Source organism: Zalophus californianus, chromosome 4, assembly GCF_009762305.2.
Source record: "Zalophus californianus isolate mZalCal1 chromosome 4, mZalCal1.pri.v2, whole genome shotgun sequence".
NCBI lineage: Eukaryota > Metazoa > Chordata > Mammalia > Carnivora > Otariidae > Zalophus > Zalophus californianus.
In genome coordinates, this window is record NC_045598.1 from 182,647,856 (window position 1) to 182,667,678 (window position 19,823).

General features: G+C 49.9%; 1 protein-coding gene and 1 long non-coding RNA gene across 8 annotated transcripts in view; one reads left to right on the top strand and one right to left on the bottom strand.

The window, feature by feature from the left end:
- ST3GAL1 (ST3 beta-galactoside alpha-2,3-sialyltransferase 1) overlaps nucleotides 1-535 on the bottom strand; it is a 94,526-nt gene extending 93,991 nt beyond the window's left edge. For all 6 annotated transcript variants that reach the window (XM_027608765.2, XM_027608737.2, XM_027608756.2 and 3 more), the window contains exon 1: nucleotides 235-535. The gene's annotated coding sequence lies outside the window, so the exon portion shown is untranslated. The remainder of the gene's footprint in view (nucleotides 1-234) is intronic.
- A 204-nt stretch (nucleotides 536-739) lies between these two features.
- LOC113914157 overlaps nucleotides 740-19,823 on the top strand; it is a 28,108-nt gene continuing 9,024 nt past the window's right edge. For both annotated transcript variants that reach the window (XR_003517396.2, XR_003517397.2), the window contains exons 1-2: nucleotides 740-1,059; nucleotides 18,116-18,249. This is a non-coding gene — a long non-coding RNA (uncharacterized LOC113914157). The remainder of the gene's footprint in view (nucleotides 1,060-18,115; nucleotides 18,250-19,823) is intronic.

Below are 19,823 nucleotides of genomic sequence, written 5' to 3' on the forward strand. Positions count from 1 at the left end.
CGCTGTGGATGGGGAAGGGGTCTCCCTACGTGTGTCTTCCTCCGGGCGCCTGGGGTCTTCAGTCCCCACTTCCACTGTGACACCCTCCTAGACCCCTCCCGACCACTTCTGTTCCCGGCTCCGGGCACTCACCCCTCCACTCGGAGAACACACTCGAAACTGCCCGAGCCCCAACTCCGGCGGACGCAGCCCCCCGCGCACCCCGGCAGCGTTGGACTCGGCGCGCTCGCTCACCGCAGCTGGAGACACGCTGGAGTTTCCGCGGCTTTGGGGATGAGGGGCTCCGGGGAGAATAAAGGGGGGGTGTCCCGAACACTCGCCCCCTTCCCAGCTCACATCGGTCCGTCCTCCTCTCCCACCTCCTCTTCCTCCTCGTCCTCCTCTTCCTCCTTTCTCTGGTCTTTGTCTTTGCAAAGTGTCGAAACTGTCTGGCATAGTGGAGCTCCGCCGGCGGAGGCTGGAGCCGGGGAGGCGGGGAGGCGGGGTGAGGATGGGAGCGGTCTCGGGAACACCTTCCCCCGGGTGTAACGGGAGGGGCGGGCGGGCGGCCGGGGAGGGGCCGCTTCCCTGGCCGGCCGGGGCCGGGAGCGCGGCGCGCCGGAGCGGGGCGGGCGCCTCGGCGGCGCGCGGCCCTCCCCTTCCTCCGCCCAGCGCCCGCCCCTCGGGCCCGCGCTCCCCCCCCGCGCCCCCTCCGCCCGCTCTCGGCTCGGCTTTCCGCTAGCTCAGGGCTTCCTGCGAGCTCCGGAGCCACGTGGACCGCAGCCGGCTAGCGGAGGCCAGGCTGGGGAGACGCCGGAGGCGGCGCGGGGACCGGATCGCCGCCCGGAGAGGGCTCTGCGGGGACAGCTTCGCGACGCTCCGCGCCGAGGCCTCCGCCCACAGGCTGGCGAGACCAGGGAAGAACCTCCGGGGAACCCGTGCGGTCAGCCCCCGGGAGGAAGTGGAAGTGGAGGTGCCCCGAAGAGCCCGAGATGGGCTCGCACCGTAGCAAGAAGGGGCCGATCCCCTGCTGGCGACCGGGCAAAGCCACCGACTTCCTCTAAGGGCGCGGGACTAGAGGTGGGATTCGGGGAGGGGGAGGGGAGGAGCGCGTTGGTGCTGGGGCCGTAGTAAGGCCCGAGCCCGGGGCCCAGTCCCGAGCCGCAGAGCGGCTCCCGCGGCGCGGCACCCCCCCCCTCCCCGCCCCGGTTCGCCGGCCCGCCACCGCTTTTTCCTCCCAGATGCGGAGGCTGCACCGCGGTCCAGAGCAGGGCGAGCGCCAGGCCTGGGGACTGACTGCAGGCAGGGGCCAGTCCCGGGGCGGCCGGGGGCTGGGGCTTCTGGGACCGGACCCCGTTTCGGGCTCAGGTTTGGGGGCTCAGGTTTGCCCTTTCTCCTTTAGAGGGAGGTGGGGGCATTGGAGACATCTTGCTCAATGGCAGAAGGCCAGTCTTAGAGACTAAATGCTGGACACAAGGTTTAAGAGGTATTAAAAAAAAAATGTGACCGTACAGCTTTTATCCCCTTACAGGGATTGTACCTCTTCTGCAACTTCTTTGAGCAATGCTAAGAGGAAGGAGGCACAGTGTGTTCTAGAGGGCACTTAATTCTTCCAGCTTGCATTGCTTTCCTTGGAGAGGTCAGCCTTTTGCGGCGGAAGGGAGATAGCTCCCTAGCACATCATTCATCAGAGGGACACTGTAGTGTGTGCTTCAGACCAGGGCCAGCTGGATGGGACTTCCAGCTTCCGATCCTGCCTTACCGTCATTTGATGTGTGATCTTAGACTAGTTTAGGTAGCCCTGTGCCCCAGTTTCCTCTTCTGTGGAAATGGGCCTAGTAATTGTCTATCCCATAGGTTGTTGTAATAATCAAGTGAATTCATACATGCTGAACCCTTAAAACTAGGCCGATCATGTAGTAAGCGCCCAGTGAAAATTAGTTGTTTTGATGGTGGGCCTCCAACTTGGGCCCCCACCCCTGGCAGAGAGGTGGCCTGCCGCAGGGAATGGGTGAAGACTGGTCCAGGAGACTTCTCCGCCTTCCTTGAGGGAGGAAAGGGGAGCTATTCGGAGCAGAGAGAAGTAGAAAAGGAGCATATTGAAAAAGAGGGGGAGGAGAGAGTGAGAAAATTCACCACTAGAAGATTAACCATTTAGTAATTAGGACCCTGCCATCTTTTCCTAGCGGAGTTGGAGAGAAGACCAGATTGGGCATGTAAGTGGACCCTGATCATCCAGCTGTTCCACTTTGCAGGCAAGAACCAAAGTCTGCTCTTAATTTCAGCCCCAGGTTCTTGGCAGTTCCCCTAGGTGACTCCACAGTGAGATGGGAATTCCTAATTAAGTGACTCCATGGTGAAACATGCATAAGTCATCACCTTATCTATAAAGATGTGCATCCCAGGCTCCGATGGGGTAACCTGGCAAGGCTTTTTCTGGCCCACATCCTTTCTGTTATAATGTTCTTACCAGGTGGGAGAGAGGACTCCCCCCACCCTCCTGTTTATTCTAGTGTTGTGATAGGCCATGGAGACAGCACTTATGAGACCCGTGGACATTTCCGGGAGTTCGCGTCGGGGGCTGTGTCAGGGCATTCCCCATTGTCACCCTGAGTGTGTCTCCCGACATGCCCTGCCCAGGAATAGCAGTCATAGTCATTGCTGGGAGTGTCTGCAGGGTGAGTCCCCCGGGGAGCCCTGACATTGATTTAATGCTCACACACACACCCTCCCCCATGTACTCCAAGCAACTGCAAAGCTCTCAGTAATAATGGTGAAGGAAATTGATTTCCCTCTCCCCCCACTCCCTTTCTTCACCTATCAGAATGGAAGGATCCTAATGGGCCCTGATGCCATCTGGGTGATTAGGCAGAAAAGGGCCGCCTGGCTTGTCAGTGGTGAGTTCGGGGCTGGTGCACACGTGGCGGTTTGTTTAGGGCAGTGTTTTACTTACCACGGTTTGGGGGGTCCAATTTTCCTTAGATGAAAGGAGTGACAGAGGGAGGGACTGACAGAAGCTGGAAGGAGAAAGACAGCCGGTCTTTCTAGCTCTGGCTCTGTGGCCCTCCTCCCCCCCACCCCCACCCCTCGCCTTTCTCTCCCTCCTCTCACCCCCTCTCTGCTCTGTTCTCTCCCTGCCCACAGTCTTCCTCTGTTAAGCCCTGGGGTCTGCCCTACCATTTTCCTGGTGGTTGCAGCCCCAGCCCCTCTACGTCGTGACGATTGTCATGACACTCCTTACAGTTTCACTTCCCGCTGTTCGTCTATTCTGGGGTTGAGTTTTTCCAGAAGAGGAATCTGGCTGGCAGGCCTCACTGGGTCATGGGTCAGCAATCGTGTGCCTATCTCAAGAGTAAGCATGTGGAAGGAGAGCTGTACATTTTGCATCACAGGGAATGCAGGATGCAGGACCCTTAAGCCCCCTTCTACCCCTGGGAATCTTGGGGGCATCTGAGCCAGCAGAACTAACCCAGAATCACTCTCTACACTAATATGTTACATCCAGCATCCATGCTAAGGCAGCTGATTAATCGTGTCCAATCATGACCACGCTCATCTCTTTGCCAGAATCTGGCTCGGGAAGATGTAGATTTAATCCCTGTTTGGATCAATAAGATACAGAGAGAAATATACTTGTGTCTTCTAGGAAAGGAGTCCTGGGAAGCTTCTCTTTATTTCCAACCGTACATGAATATGAAAGCGTTTTTAACTCAGTAACTCAGTTCCTCCGGAAGACATCTTGTGCCCATGAGGGGAGTCCTGGGAAGCTTCTCTTTATTTCCAACCGTACATGAATATGAAAGCATTTTTAACTCAGTAACTCAGTTCCTCCGGAAGACATCTTGTGCCCATGAGGGGAGCCAAACTGAAGCTTAGTAGATCTAGAGCCCTGATCACACCATACCTGAAGCATACTTCTAGTCTTTCTGCTGTATTAGTCAGTAAGTACAGTTCCTTTGAGCCACCTTAGATCATGGTCCTGTTACTTGCTGCCAGATGCTTGATAACTGATACATAGCTATAGCCAGATCATTTTTCCCGAAGCCACAAGGCATTCCCAAGCTCAAAACCCTTAAAACTTCAATGGTTCCCATTGTCTAAGGATGCAAATCCAAACTTCTGAGCCTAGCAGTGAACGTCCTCCTTGATATGGCCCCAGTGTAGGTTTCTCATTCATTTTCTCCCAATATTTCTCTTTATGAGCCCTGTGTAAACAGACGTGATGCAGCCCAGACATTCTGGTTAAATGACATGTTATGTCCTTGAAATTAACCTGGATCTCCATCTTGCTGGGCCGGTGAAGATTCCACTAACAGCCATCATGGGGCTCCCCAACCCCTGCAGTATATAAAGATCTGGAGGTCTCGTGCAAGACCTGGTGTGTGGGAACTCTGCTTCCTAGCAGTCCTCGCTGTATCAGCAGAGCCTTTGCTGTTCTGGGTTGCCAGACCTGGGAACACTTTTGTCCCTGGGTCTAGTCTTCCTGGATGTGTTCATTTCCTAGTGCTGCGGTAACAAAATACTACAAACTGGGTGGCCCCAAGCAGCAGAAATACATTTTCTCACTGTTCAGGAGGCCGGAAGTCTGAAATCAAGGTGCCACCAGGCTTGGCTCCTTTGGGGAGCTCTGAGAGAGAATCTGCCCCGTGCCTCTCTCCCAGCTTCTGGTGGCTCCTGGCAGTCCTTGGCCTTCTTTGGCTTGTAGATGATCCCCTTGATCGCTGCCTCCCTTTTCACATGACTGCATGTGTCTATATGTGTATGTGTGTGTGTGTGTCTGTCTGTCTTCTCCTCTGGTAAGGACAGTGGTCATTGGATACTTAGGGCCACCCTAATCTACCAGATACTCTGCTAAGTGCTGGGGATGTGGAGATGGACAGAACACAGCCCCCACCCTCCAGGAGCCCACAGTCTTTCAGGGGACTGAAGTTGCTGGGAATTTCAGCACATTGGGGCCATGCTGTGATAGGCTAACAGGTGGGCACTTAGAGGGTGTTGGTTCATGAGCTCAGGAGCCTTTGGGGTGAAATCTGAAACTGGCCCCATGCACAGCAGACAGGGAGAGATGGAAGAAAGATTGGTGAGTGGCAGGTTTAATAAGCAAGAGAACTTACTTATAAAGTCTTATCTTGGGGGCCTCAAGTTGAGTAGACCTCTGAACCTACCTTCTAGAATCTTAAAAGTTTATAGAGAGGCCTTAATGAGGTTCAGTCGTACACACCGTCCGGATGGTCTCAGCAACACTTGCCTCTCTCAAGGCTGCGTCCCTGAAAACAGCTCCCACTGTGGGAACACGGTGTGGTTGAGGTGGCGTGTACATTCCAAGGACAAGGGAGGGGGTGAAGATCCTCCACCTGTCCTGAGCCAGCTCTCCTTTCAGCTGGCGGTCACGTCCTCTGGATGACCTCCTCCACCCGGGGATAGCTCCTGGGGACGGGTGTCCTGGGATCTCAGGGTGAACGAGGAAGTGTGCAGTGTGCAAGACGCATGAGCTCATCCAGCTCACCCACAGCCTTGCAAGCCAGGTGGGGCGGTCTGGGCTTTACTCGGAGAACCATAAGAAGCTCGGAGACTTCACCGAATTGGGCAGAGGCAGTGGGGACACAGCAACATTGGCATGCCGGCCAGACCACTCGGGCAGCCTTGTGAGCACAGAGGGGGTTGCCCAGACTGGAGGCAATGATCATTCTAGTAATCCAGGTGTCAGGGGTCTGACCAGAGGAAGGCACAGAAGCCTGGGCAGAGGTAGATGAGTTTCAGAGGAGAGAAAATAAGCAGAACACGTCCATGATGGGTCAGTGGCCGTGAGAGGAGGGGGACACTTACATCTCTGTGTTGGTGACAGATCCGGCAGTGACATTGTCAGGTACACTCTCCCAATGTCCATCTCCTACTTCTTTCTTGCAACGGAGTTACATAGTTAACACACACGTTCACACAAGGATGGGCACGAGACATCTGGAGAGGCGACAGCCACCTCTCATGGCAAGACCAGCATGAGCGTGATGGGGTTAAATGCTGGAGCACATCCATGTGCCTTGGGCTTCTCAAGGCATAGAGGCTAGATTTTGAGACGGAGCATCGCAGGAGAACCAGGTAGAAGCTGTATGCCTTGGTGACCCAGCTTCCAAAGTAACCATAATGTCATCCTTGTGTTCTGCTCCTCGAGCACTCGCAAGCCTGTCCAGACACGAGGGAGGGGATGGAGCAGCAGAGTTGGCAGTCCACGAGCAGTTGAATGTTTAGGACTGGGCAGCAGGACTAGATTCACAGGCAACAGGTGGTGGTGGAGACCAGGTATGGATGACAGATCACCTGGAGATGTTGGGGACAATGAAGAGGGACAAGGTCGGAGCCCTGAGGACATGATGATTGTCAGTAAATAGTTATGGAATAAATAATTCAAGAACAGAACTCTGTAGGTAGCCCCCCAGGTCAGTGGCTCTTCATTCTGGTCCCAAGCAGGAGAAGGATCACAGCCAAGAAAGTCTCCAGTTACTTCCTGGAGCCAGACAAGGAACTGTTAGAGTCTACTTTTCAAACTTCAGTGTGCTCAAGGATGACTCCAGGAGGCTTATTCTAAGCACAGAGTCCTGCATCCCACTCCCAGAGATTTGAAATTCACTAGACCTGCGGAGGGGTCCAGGAATCAGCCTTTGTAAACAAGTTCCTTTTGTAAAACCAGGGGCTGGGTGGACAGCACCTTACTCAGCCACTCAACCATAAATCCCAACAGGGCTGTGGACAAAGTCTTTTTGATAAGATGTTCTGGCCCCAAGTCCTGGCTCTGCTACTCTGTAGCCACTTGCCTTTGGACAGTTTCCTTTCTCTGAAGACTTTCTTGTTAGGAGGTTGAGTTGGAGCAAAGTTTTCAAACTGCTCTGTCGAACTGGAGGGGCTTGCACACTGGGTACCCACCTCCATTAATCCGTTTCGCAAATATTTATTGAATGGCTGGATACTGGGGATATTAGAGTATCCATGATTAATTATCATTATGGAAGTTATTTCCAAAGAGAAGCACAAGCAAAGGTGACTTCAACTGTGCATGCCCTTCCACTTGGGTTGCCATTTGGACAAACTGTTCCCAGGATGGAAACTACTGGCTTAGATAATCTTAAGGGTCCTCGCAACCGGAAACCTTTTGTTCTATGGTGTTTTTCAATGAGTTTATTTCTGAGTAAAGTCGAAACAAGCAGAATGCAATTACTGTATTTGAAATATGTCAAGGACTCCAAGGTTAACACTTTCATTCTTGATAAGAAATTGCGGGCTCTTTAGGGATCGAAAATGATCTCTGTCATGGTTTTCTGACATTTAAGAACCAGCACTTTCACCGGAGAAATTGAAGGAAAGAACAGACAGCGAAGCTGAGCCCTGCTTCCTTGCTGGAGGAAACAGCAGAGCGGAGGTAGGGCAGCGGCCCCAGCCAGAGGATGATTTACACTTTCTGAGCCTTCCCGTTTTTGTCTGCAGAATGGGCAGATGGTAGCCTCTCAGAGTCGTTTTAAGGAGAAAGATTATATATGAAAATTATTAGCTCAGTGCCAGATATTTAGTAAGCATTCAATAAATGATGGCCATTATTAATTTAAGTATCTTTCTTATGCATATTATACTTGTCAACATTCCTGCAAATGTTTTATAGATGGGAATGGAAAAGTACTCAGTGTGGGAGTTGCCAAATACCAGGGTTCTGCCAGGCCAACAGCATCTCTCTGGGGGGAAGAAAGCCCTGTAATTCCCTCTTTTCTAAACTACATGCCTATGGAGTCGGCCTTGCAATTTTGAATTTGCCTCCGCACCCACCCACCCCACCCCCCGCCCGAAGGAGAGCAAGTTACTTTTGCTCAGTAGAAACCAAGCCTGTATCCAAATTTTGGATAGAGGGTTTCCATATTTAAAGAGAATAAAGATGACAGCCTTATATGCTGTTGAGAAATCGCAAAGCCCTGAAATAATTTCTCTGTATTTTTTTGTAGTCAAACAGGCTAACTTGCCCTGAGACTAAACTGGCAAGCATCCTTCTGTTCTCTCTTAATCATTAAAACCATGAGGAGACTGCACCCAGGCAGGAGTACCTCTAACACTTAGTGGATTGTGGAATGCTGCTGCACATCTGAGCTTGGGCAAAACATGTGGCTGTGGCTTCCTTATGTCTCAAATGAGAATAATGACAGGCTTCCCCTTCTAGGATGTTGGAAAGGTTAAATAAGGTGGTTCTTAGACAACCACGCACATGGTAAGTGCGCAGCAAACTAACTATTGCCATTTTCATGTGTATTGATGTACTAGATACTTTGGTGTTCAGTTACATATTTCGAACTGCAAACTCAAAATATAAATTAATGTTAGCTTCTTGTTGCCATAGTAACTAGGAAAAGCCTGAACACGCCACCTGTCTCGACGAAAAAAAAAATTGTCCTTGTCCCTCAGACCTTGTGTTCTGGCCAGAAATCTCTGATCGCTAAGTTCATAAGTGTAGGTCAGTCCTTGCTTGTGATGTTGAAACACCTTGTTTACTCTCCTAGTGCTGACCACTTTCCACCCTGGCAAAAGTTTAGAATGTGTCATACAGAGTGAAGGGAAAGGAAATCCCAGAAGTAAGGTCTGTGGGGAGATCAGCATATGTTTGGTATTTGAAGTCTGCGGTATAATAAAAAGAAAAGGAAAATGTTTTGATACATTAGAGTCCGATTAGCCTGAGGATGCCGATTTAAAATGTAACTGAGTAGTGCTGTAATTTAGATTTGTAAATTTCCATTGGGAAAGTTTTTTTTTTTTAAATTAGGAAGTTTACCATGTTTGATCGTTTAGAAGAATCAGGGAGTCTTCAAACTTAGTTATAAGTTGAATTATAACTTCACTAGATGATTTAAATACTTAGGCAGGCTTTTGAAACATCAGTTTAAACAAAGGAGGGGATTTAATGAATTGAGCTTTTATCTGGCCCAGTCCTTTGAAGCTATTTAGGGTTCTTTAAACACTGAACAAGAGACTCCTTGAAAGTAATTGTTAAAATATAGTCTATGTTAAAAAAGATTTGTAAGTTGAATTCAAAGACCTAAAGAAAAATTAATTTTTTTCAGTTTATTTATTTAAGTAATCTATACCCAACTCAGGGCTGGAACTCATGACTTCAAGATCAAGAGCTGCAAACTCTTCCCATTGAGCCAGCTAGGCACCCCCAAAATGGGTTTTTTAATGATTTTCATATTAAAACATATTTCAATGTACAATAATAATATAATAATAACGAACAACTCAAAACGGCAACTTCAACTTTTTCCTCTTTTTATTCATATACAAAATAAGAGGGCTCTAAGGATAATTTCTTTTTGTAGTTGAACTCTTTTTTATTTGTTTGTTTATTGCTTCACACTTAATCTTCTGTGGAACCCCCTGTTGGCCTTTGTTCTGAGAAATGGCTCTCCCCCATTCCAAGTAGTTTTGGGGAAGCTTCCAGCCATGAGACCCAACCCTTCCTCAGTTACAAGGTGGCAGGCATCCCACACTAGGCCTGTCATGCATGCCACGTCCCTGAAGATATCATTCTTTGCTTCTTTCCACCTAGAGCACTAGACATTACCTTCCTGCTTGCTTCTTGTTTTTCAGCATAGGGGTCAAAAGCATTGGTTCAGAAACCAGATTTTGTGTGTTCACATCGTGGCTAAGATGCTACCTACCTGTGTGACCTTGGGTTTATTACTTAACCTCTCTGAATCTCAGTTTTCTGAGCTGTAAAATCAGCATTATAATAGTGTCCACTTTCATATTTAGTATTGTTCTAAAGCTTATATACATTAATAAGTGTAAAGCTCTTGAATAGTGACAGACAGATAATAGGTGCTCAATAGGTGTTTATTATTATTGTTGTTGTTGAGCCTTCCTTTCATTTATGTAGAATGAGCCCACATTTTTCCATTGAATTCCATTTGCCCTCCTTACTTTTTAACTGTGAACTGTTTCTGTTCCTTGCAAGAAACATTTTCTGGCTGAGACAACCCTGGTATAAAAAAAAGATATCCTCAATGTAGGGAAAGAGGACCCTTGGACCTCCTTTACCTGCTACAGCAGCTTAAGATCCCCTCCGTGGATCACGGGCACAGCTGGAGACCCATCGGATCCAGTCACCACAAGGGCTCCTCAGTCTGTGTGCTCGGATATTTTTTCTCTGGTTACACCTGCTGGTCCTGGCCCTAAGGGTTATGTGCTGAATAATGACCTCAAACTCTGGACAAATATGCAAACATATTTGGGATGTTCACAAGAATCTCTTCTCATTAAGACAAAGGAATAAACTCATAATTTTACAATATATTCAGCAAGGGTCAATTGAAAAAGGAGAAAGGAGGAGGAGGGAGGAGGTGGGGAGGGGGGAGGAACACGAGTGGGGGGAGGAGGAAGGGGAGGGGGAGGAGATTACCACTAGCAGCAGCATCTCAGGACTACCTGGACCTCCCATTGACACACTCAGGTGTTCTTCTGTGACCCCCCCTCATCTGCAGGCTATAAGTGATACCACGTCAGCAGGGCATGCAGACCTCCCTGGACTGCCGTTGGCTGCCTCCCCATCCCAAATCCTGCTCCTTCTCTCCATTCCTCGTAGTGTTTTGTTTCCTGAGCACCAGACTCCTGCATACTCATCCTGCGTATTCTATGTTCTCTCATGCCTCCATATTTTTGTGTATTGCCTTCTTGCCATCTTGTCCAGCCAGCCCTGACTGCTTGACTTCAAGCCACAGATGGCACGCTGTCTTCCCTGCAACAGCCCTGGCTTTCCCAGGCATGTTCTCGAATCCCTTCCCCTTGTGCGCATTGTACCTTACACATAATCTCCCTTTTGCACTCAACAGATGTGACCGTCTCGCAGGCAGGGTGTGTGTCGCTCCCATCATTTTGTGCTCACCCCGCCTTGTCCCTGACCCAGAGCTGGTGATCTGGAACATTTACTATACGTGGTCTTCCCCAGACCCCACTATCTTTCTCTGATGTTCTTCCCCAGACCACACTATCCTCTGATGCACACTTCCCTGTGCCCGGCTGTTAGGGCATAATCCCAGCTGGACATTGGTTTTGGGGAAACGCACTAGTTCATTTTCTGCATTCCCCTTTAAAAATGCACGATGAAGGCAGAGATTGTCTTCCTTTTTCCCTGCTGGGTTTCCAGTGCTTAACGTGAAGAGGCTTAAGAAGATATATGTATTAAATAGAACAATACACCCATCCATGTATCTACCTGCAGATCTCTCGGTCCAAGACTACGACGCCCTTAAATGAAGTGATCTCCCCTGAACAGACGGGTTGTCATGTTCTGATCGCCCCACCATGAAGGCTGGCTGAGCTTCCCCAAGAAGCAGAAATGCGTTACTTGCAATCTGCAGATGCCAGGGTTTGGTGTCAAAATGAGCTGATTCTGATACCTATGAGCAAAAAATGTGGTCCTGTGATACCAAGACGAAAAGAAAACATGTCAGTGCCACTCTCTGGGGACAGTGTGACAACATCAAAATAAACTCACAGCAAATGCTGTTAGCTTGGACTGAAGGGAAATGTTTGGACTTCCCTAGACACGAGAACCCCAGGCAGGGGGAGGATTCCTCGGTGCATGGCTCCTTTCCACACTCCCCTGCCACCCACACCCTAACAATGTCTCAGCCTGTCCCCCTTGAAGCCTACAAAGGAAGTCAAAGGCTCTGAGTTTCTCCCGTTGCCATTCATCTAGGAAGGTGATGAAAGAAATCTTACCTTGTTTATTTTATGCAATAGTTTAACACTATATGAAGTGTTTTATGGACAGGTAATAGCTTGGAAAAAATTTTAAAAAGCCAAACCAAACCTTCATCTAACCCAAATTTCTGGGAAAGGTGAAGTAGCCATGTGTCAACCTATGTTGAGCACCCACCGTTTGCCAGCTCCAGTGTGATCCGGCAGACAGAGAAACAGACCTGGGAGCTCTAATCCCAATGTGCTCTGTTCCTTAGGAGACCCACTGTCACAGCGTGCACACCAATGCACCCCTCCCAGGCGGCCCTGGCCACCGGGAAGTGGCAGGAAGCATCGAGCACACAGAATGACACCTATTCAATAATCTCTAAGTTGCCAGGAATGCATCTAGCCCTGGAGTCTCATCTTGAGCCCGGAAGCTTAGGTCTCTACAGACGTACTTTGTCCCTGCAACAGGATCCCACAGCTCACTCTGTACCATGCACAAGTTACTTAACCTCTCTGAGCCTTCCCTTTCTCATCTGTAAAATACAGGGAACTCACCACAACCTCACAGACCTCTTGTGAGGATTAATTATGGCATAATTTATATAAATCTTAAGACCATTTATATAAGATCTCAGGACCATCCCTGACTCGCAACGGTGCTGGATTCACATTAGCGCCCGGGTTCTCTTTAGAAAGCAGAGGCTCAGAACTAGAGGAGCCCTTTATCAATTCAAACCTTTCATTTTATTGCTAAAGAAACTGTGGCCCAGAGAGACTCACTCACTTCCTCAGAGTCCTGCCTACAAGGTCATGGGAGAGTTAGTTGACTTGTATGTTTACTAAGCACAGAAATAATACTTAACAATGTATCAGACACTGTGCTAGGTGTTCAACAAATACCACTAAGCTTAATATTTACAGAAACCCTATGATGTAGGAATCATTGTCATCTGCACTTTCCAGATGAGGAAACAGAAGATTCAGAGAATTGCCCAGTGACAGGCTTGTAACTAACAGAAGAGGGATGCAAACCCCGGCAGTCATCCTCAGTCTGCCGTTAAGTCTGTGCACTGGACCACTGCGGCCGATTGCTGGAATGCTCCTGATGCTTCTTTAATACCCACCTCCAGCCAAGGGCACCTCCTCTCTCCCTCTCTGTCATGTTCTGCCTCCTCCTTCCTCCCTTCCCTTGCCTCTTAGCTATCCTAATTAATAATAATGAGAGGGAAGTTACTTTCTCTTAGAAAGTAACTGAGCAAAGGCTAGGGAAGCAAAAGCTTCCTTGTTATTACTTTACCAGAGAGAAGAATTCCAAAGAAGCTGGAGAGAGAAGGGGGAGGCACATGGGGAGGGAGGGGAACACCCTGGAGGGTGGGGGCTTCACTTGGTATTGTTCTATCTCAGGGACTGTCCCTAAGAGGCTCAGGAACTTCTGCATCAGGGAGCAGACTGTGGAGTGATGCGGAGGGAGAGGGAAGGGAGCAGGTTCACGGGCTCCCACTTCCCATCCATCAGAGATCTGGCTTCATGGGTCCCCAGCCACAGATGCGGGTCATCCCCAGGCTCCAAGAATCTCATCTCAGGAGCAACAGAGAAACCCCCTGGGGTGGAGGGGAAGCGTGTCACTGTGGGAGGGGCTGGAGCCCTGCAGGGTGGGGTGGGAAAGTTGTCCAAGGTCAAGGTTGGACCCCTTGAGGGAGGCTGTGAGGTGCTGGGGTGGGTGCTGGAGGGCAGGGCTATCTGATACACCTGCCCGCAGAGCTGTTGAATCGTCTCAATGACGTCCAGATCCAGCCAGGAGCTCCCAGTCTACTGTATGTTCCTCGTTCCTAGTTTATGCTTAGGCTAACTGTCTCTGTAATTTGGGGCAGGTCTCTTTCTATCGCTTTTCCATTTATTAAATGGGATATTATGAAGATCAGATCAGCTAATGAATAGGCAAGGCAGGCATCCAAGATTATACAATGGGTGGACGGTAGAGCCAAAAGAAACATCTAGCTTTTGCAGTGACATTGGGGTACTTTTCAGGCAACCCTCTAGAGGTAGAAACTCTTAACCATCTCCATGCCCACCACAGAGCGAGAGCCTCATGCACCCTTCGTGGGCATTGTCTGTAAATGGCTGCGCACCCCCTCATGTCAGGGCCACACGGCTGGAAACAGAAACTCATGGAGAGCCACGAAAGTGCGTTCTCCTTGTTCCCTGCCTTCTCAGTCGTCAAAAAAGGGCTTCATTCCCAATTTATAAACAATGCCCCTGCCTCAAGATGGGATCAGTAGCTGACAAATACTCCCCTCTTTACCTGATCGTGACACAGGTCAATGAAGCAATGAAGGTATTGGATAATCTTGACAAAACACAAGATAAAAATAATGATCATTTGTTAAGCATCTCTTAGCACCAGAAACTGTGCTGGGTGCTGTCTATCCAGTAGAAGTGTTAACATATATTATGTGTTTCTGCCTTTCTGGGCACTGCTCAATGCAGGGTAATGTGTGCAACTCATTCTGGCCCTCCAGCAGCCCGGGGAGATCGGTACCAGTGTGAATAGTCTCTGTGTCACAGGTGAGACAAACGAGGCTCAGAGAAGTTAAGTAACTCACCCCCTGTCCCACAGCTGGTGACATGGAATTGAGATTACTGTTCAGGCCTCAGCGTCTGCTAGAGTCCATGCTGTACACTTGTACTCGCTGCTAGTTAAGACTCAGCACGGCTTAGCTGTGGCCCCCCGCCGGGGTTGCCAAAGGGCAACCTCTTTATGAAATGTGCTACCCAGTCGACCTCCCCGACCCTACCGACCCTTTCCCACCCTCTGCGCCTCTGCGGGTGCAAATCCTTATCAACAATCCAGTTCTATGACCTTGAACAAGTCCCCTTCACCTTGGGGCCTCTGTGTTCTTATCTGCAGACCGAGGGGAAGAAACTCTTCCTTCATAAGGGTCTTAGGAAGCATGCTTGGCATTGTGTGGGAAACACGTCCATGCCAGGAACCGAGAGGAGTTTAGCTAATGCCCACTTTCTTCCCTTCCGCCTTCTGAACTGCTGAACTTGAGCTGAGATTAGTTTGCAACATGAACCGGGTGCCTCCCACCCGATGTGTCCCTCCCGCACTTTGCACGAGCCCTGGGAGTGAGCACACTGTGTTATATTTATCACGGGATGTGTCTCTCTTCCTCCCGGGTCATGTAAGGGGAAAGCTTCTGGGTTCACCTCTTCATCACTGCCCCGGTGCTAATCACGGTCTCTGCCAAGCACAGAAATTTCGTGGATAAAGGCTCTGCTGGATAAGCGAGTGAACAATGCAATAGTGTATATTGAGGTGCATAACAAGCATGCAATAATGATGTGACGACTTGGGATTTGACTTGGTTGGACCTGTGTGTGCCTGGCTGGATCTCCAGGGGAGCAAAGCTGACAGGGGTGATCTTTTAGCTTTTCTCGGGTCAGCTCAGTTCAGCCAGCATTTCGCTAACACCCACAATGAACCCGAGGTGGGGACAGGCAAAGGCCTGGCGGTCATGAGGAGGGCACGGCTCAGCCCCCATGTCTGGGCTTGTCATGCCAGTTCTTCCAAAGTCCTGCACAGATTAGCTACTCGAGGAGCATTTTTAATGAATACACCGTTGTCCGTGTCCTTTGCCAGGTTCACAACAGAGGAGAAAAAGGAAGCAGACAGGCTCCAAGAGAAAAGAAATTTGAGGTGTCTACCTTTTACATTCTCTCTCTCTCTCTCTCTCTCTCTCACGGGCACATATGCTGTATTTTCCAGGTTTAAGAGGAAGCCATCTCAAGTAGCATGGGGTAGTGGGCATGGCCCTCCTTCCAGTGGGGGTTTAAAATAGTCTGATGACTGCTTAGCCCGGGTTTGCAACGGAACATTTCACACCCCCAGGAGGGACATGCCCAAGCTCCCCCCCACTGAGGAGGGAGCCCGGATGCTCTCCAGATGGAGGCCACGCTGACATCCCCACAACGGGCCTGTTCTTCAATTCATCAGCGCACAAAGGCATCCACCTCAATTAGCGTGATGCGCAGGCTAAGCAGGGCCAGGGGCCAGGCAGGACGCGCCGCACCGCCTCCGTCGTGACCAACGGGTGACAGACGATCCCACGTCGTCTGATTTAGCATGAAGGAACCACATTCCAGGGCAGATGGGGCCTGTCCAGGAGACAGTGTTAGTTTGTGCTGACAGGTGGCAGACCGGAGCTCCCTGCTCTGTGACCCCAGTAATCAGCCTTCACAAGAGTAGAGTGAGGCTGAAATTGGAGGACGCCTGTGGATGGCCTGTGGTGGAGAGACACACGAAGGGACATGTGCCCCTTTTATAGGGAACAACTTCTGGAGAGGACATTGACCTTCAGCGTAAAGCTCGATGACCTTGTACACGCCAGGCACCTGTGTAGGGAAGTGCCAGGAAACGGGCACAGCCCAGTCTCGGCATTTTGGAAATAAATATCTCCTCCTTCCCCTTCCCTCAACGTACGTTACCCCTAGGTCCTAACTGACAGGGATGAGAAAAGACCTTTGAAATGTAGCACACTATTGGAAAACAGATGTTAACTAGGAAATCGCCCCAATTTATTGCTGCTTTTGCTGCAATTTTTTTTCCACCAGGTATGTACCGAATATCGTTACCAACAACACAATGACCATTTATTAAGAATTTGCTTTGCCAGGAAGTTATAAAGACATGGTACCATCCTATAGCCCCATGCCCAGCTCCCGTTGTCTTAGTTGCTGCATTTTGAGAGACGCCCTCAGAGATTGCCAAACCTGAGGGTCAGTTCTACTCCAAATCATGCCACTAACAAGTCACCTCCACAGGGCAAGTCAGTCTGCCTCCTGGAGCCTGATACTCCCCATCTGTAAAACCTCAGGGGTGGGTGACATTTGCTTTTTTTATTTCTATGTGCTTTAAAAGTGAAGTCTCCTCCATTCCCAAGACCACTCAGGCCTGGCTCCCTCCAAATCCTCAGACACAGTTGGGACATTGCTAGCTTACACGGAGTCTCTATGCAATTAGAAAGAGGTGCGTGCACCTGCTGGATGGATGCAACTCCACAGCGCAGGGAACAGGTGATCTTTTCGTAGGAAGAAAACTCCCACTTGCTTTGGATGGATACAGTCTTGCACCAGGGAACACATTTGGCCAGAAGAGAGTGGGTTGGCTTTGAGCCTCTGCTCATCTTCTTTGTGCAGTGCACAACCTACAGAACTGTAGATGGTGGCAGCCTAGCAGGTTGTTGACGTAGACCTTTGTCACTCCTGACTTAGCTGACTTCAGCCTCCCTGATGGGGCCTCCAGCATGGATCCCGCCCCCACTCCAGGCCGTGAACTGGATCCTTGGCATTTGAGGATTTTCCTTTCTTGGTTTTGACTCTTGCCAAACCCATTCAGAAGGTCTGAAGTAAAGGGATTAGTTTGGAGCAGTGGCCACTCAACCCAGGTATAGCCACTCCTTAGCTTGGTGACTGTGGTCCAGTTATGCTTTCCAAGTCTCTGTTTGCTCATCTGTAAAATGGGACAATGATGGGTGTCTCCCTGGGTGTATTGATTGGGAAGAGTAAACAGGGTCACTTGGGACGGCCACTGGACACATAGCAGGCGCTTGATAAGGGAGGCTGTTCCCAGGATGGTTCCCTGATCCAGATTCTTTTTAAAAGCGTAAAATTTATTCTTGGTGTGTGGGCCATAAAACATCGGCCATGGGTAGATTTGGCCTGTGGGTCACTAAGTATCGCATGAAGGAAGGCACAGGATGTGATGAGCGCTGGGTATTATATGCAACTGATGAATTATTGAGCTCTACATCTGAAACTAATGATGTACTGTATGTTGGCTAATTGAATTTAAATTAAAAAAATTAGTATCTGAAGGAATCATTTACCTTTTAATTTTTCAGTTATCCTTCATTGAATTTTATGCAGGAAAACATGATTGTGCGTGTGTGTGTTTGTGTTTTAAAAAATTGGAAGAGTCATGACATTTGTGGGGAGCCCTATCCCTCAATGACTGACTCTATAGTCAAAATACAAGCTCCCTTTTATTGAGTGTCTGTATGTAACAGGCCAGGCACATCCAGTATTTGACATATATTTAATTCAACCTCCAGAGGTTGGGATCATTCCCATTTTATCCATGAGGCCAGGGAAACTCAGAGTGGGTAAGTAATTAACCCAGAGTCACCCAGCGAATCAGAGGCAGAGCCGGATCCTATCTCGGTTCTGTTTGCCCCTCGAGCCCTGGGTTTTCAGTGCTGTTCTCTCCCAACCCCTACCTTCCTTAGCTGATCCCTTGGGTCCCATCCTGGGTCCTGAGCTGCCAGATTTCCCTAGTCCCAACCCCATCATGGAGAGGGATGGAAGATTCTGCTTAGCACCATCTGCATATATTCTGAGCCAGGTGCCTTTTGTCTCCTAGCAGTCTCTGAGTCCAGCAATGTTGGGAAAGAAGGTCCAAAAAGGACCACAGTCAAGTCCAGAAAATCCTCAAAGAAGAGACGACAGGAAGGACTCAGCCAGCGCTGGATCCTGAAATCGCCTAGAGAATGGAAGGTGGGACACAGCTGTCTTATCTCTGAGCCGAGGGCACAAGCCAAGGCCACCACGGGGGGCCCCCCGGGGACTTCAAGGGCGAGACGTCCGGGTTGCTGCATAAGCTTCCAAGTGCTCTAGGATCAAGGCAGATCAGAAATTGAAAGAAAGCAAAGACAGTGGAAACAAGAGGGACAGTTTTACATAATATACGTCAGCAATGGTAACGAGATAAGTGCATCACCAGAAATGTACTATTGATCTCATTGGGGGAGCAGAACATTTTGTCTTGCCAGAGGTTGTGAGGTCAGCCATTGGCTGATAAGCAAAGCAGTTATAAGCTTTTCTGGTCAGATGATATTTTTGAGACGTTTGGAGCTGTCTGTGGTTGGACCGGGAGGCGGAGCCTCATGGTGACGACTGCAGCTATCCTTATTGCTAATGGTGAAAATGCCTCTTGAAAGTCCGAAGCAATAGCCCTAGACAGATGTTTCCCGAACTCTTATGTACATACAGGTCGCCCAAGGGGCTTGTTAAAAATGCAGATTTTAATCCAGCAGGTCTGGGCAGGGCCTGAGACTCTGCATTTCTAACCAGCTCCCAGGGGCTGCTGATGCTCCCAGTCAATGGACCACGCTCCAAGTAGCGAGGCCCCCTGCACCACATCTTACGCACAGCTGGCCCCGACTTTGAGTGACCTCCAGGAATCACGTAGGGTCGCTTTGCGAATCCGTTTATAGCTGAGTCATAACAGAAGGAGCCACCACACTAGGGAGCAGGATACAAGAGTCCAAATTTGGTCGCTTCCTTGTCTGTAATGGGGTCTTTGGGCAAATTATTTTGGCTCTGACACTCTCCATTTCCTCACATATGAAGCTGGGAAAATAAGTATCCCACAGAAAGGCTGGAAGGAGTAAGTGAGGTAATGTGTGCAAAGAGGCTCAGCGCATGAGTGCATGTGTCTGAGTCTGAGATTATTCCCAAGGCCAGCCCCCACTCCAAGTACCCTCGGGGCACCCCTGGGGGCCACAGACTGGAGCCCAAGAGTGCCTGTGGTGGGTGTCGGCTCCATGCTTGAGAGTTTGGAAAAGCACTGTCTTTTCCAACATCTGTTCTCACCCTGTCCCCAGCCTGGATGTCCCTCTTTTCCCTTCTTCCTCGCATGTCCCTCCCCTCCCTTGCTGTCAGCAGCCCCCACTTGCTTGCACCCCCCCTTCCTTGCTCTGTTTAAAGGTTTGAAGTTCCCCCCGTCCTGTCAAGATGGGGCCTTTCAAAGCCCCTCCTGCTGCCCAGCCCCTCAGGCCCCTAGAACTAAGCCCCACTGGCCAGGCCAGCAGGATGGACAGGGGGGGAACTGCCACGGGGCCCCTACCCCTGACCTTGAACTTCATACAGCTTCGCTCACTGGCGGCTTCCTACTGCTTCCTGACCTGGTTCATTTTACCTCAAGTGCAAGCGCCTTTCACTGCCCCTCCAAAGGCTGCCCGCGTGTAGCAGGAGGGACCCTGACTCCCTGCTAGAGGACCAGGGCTTACCTATCAGTCCTGATGACACCACAAGCACCAGCCACAGAAGAAAACATAGAAACAGGACTT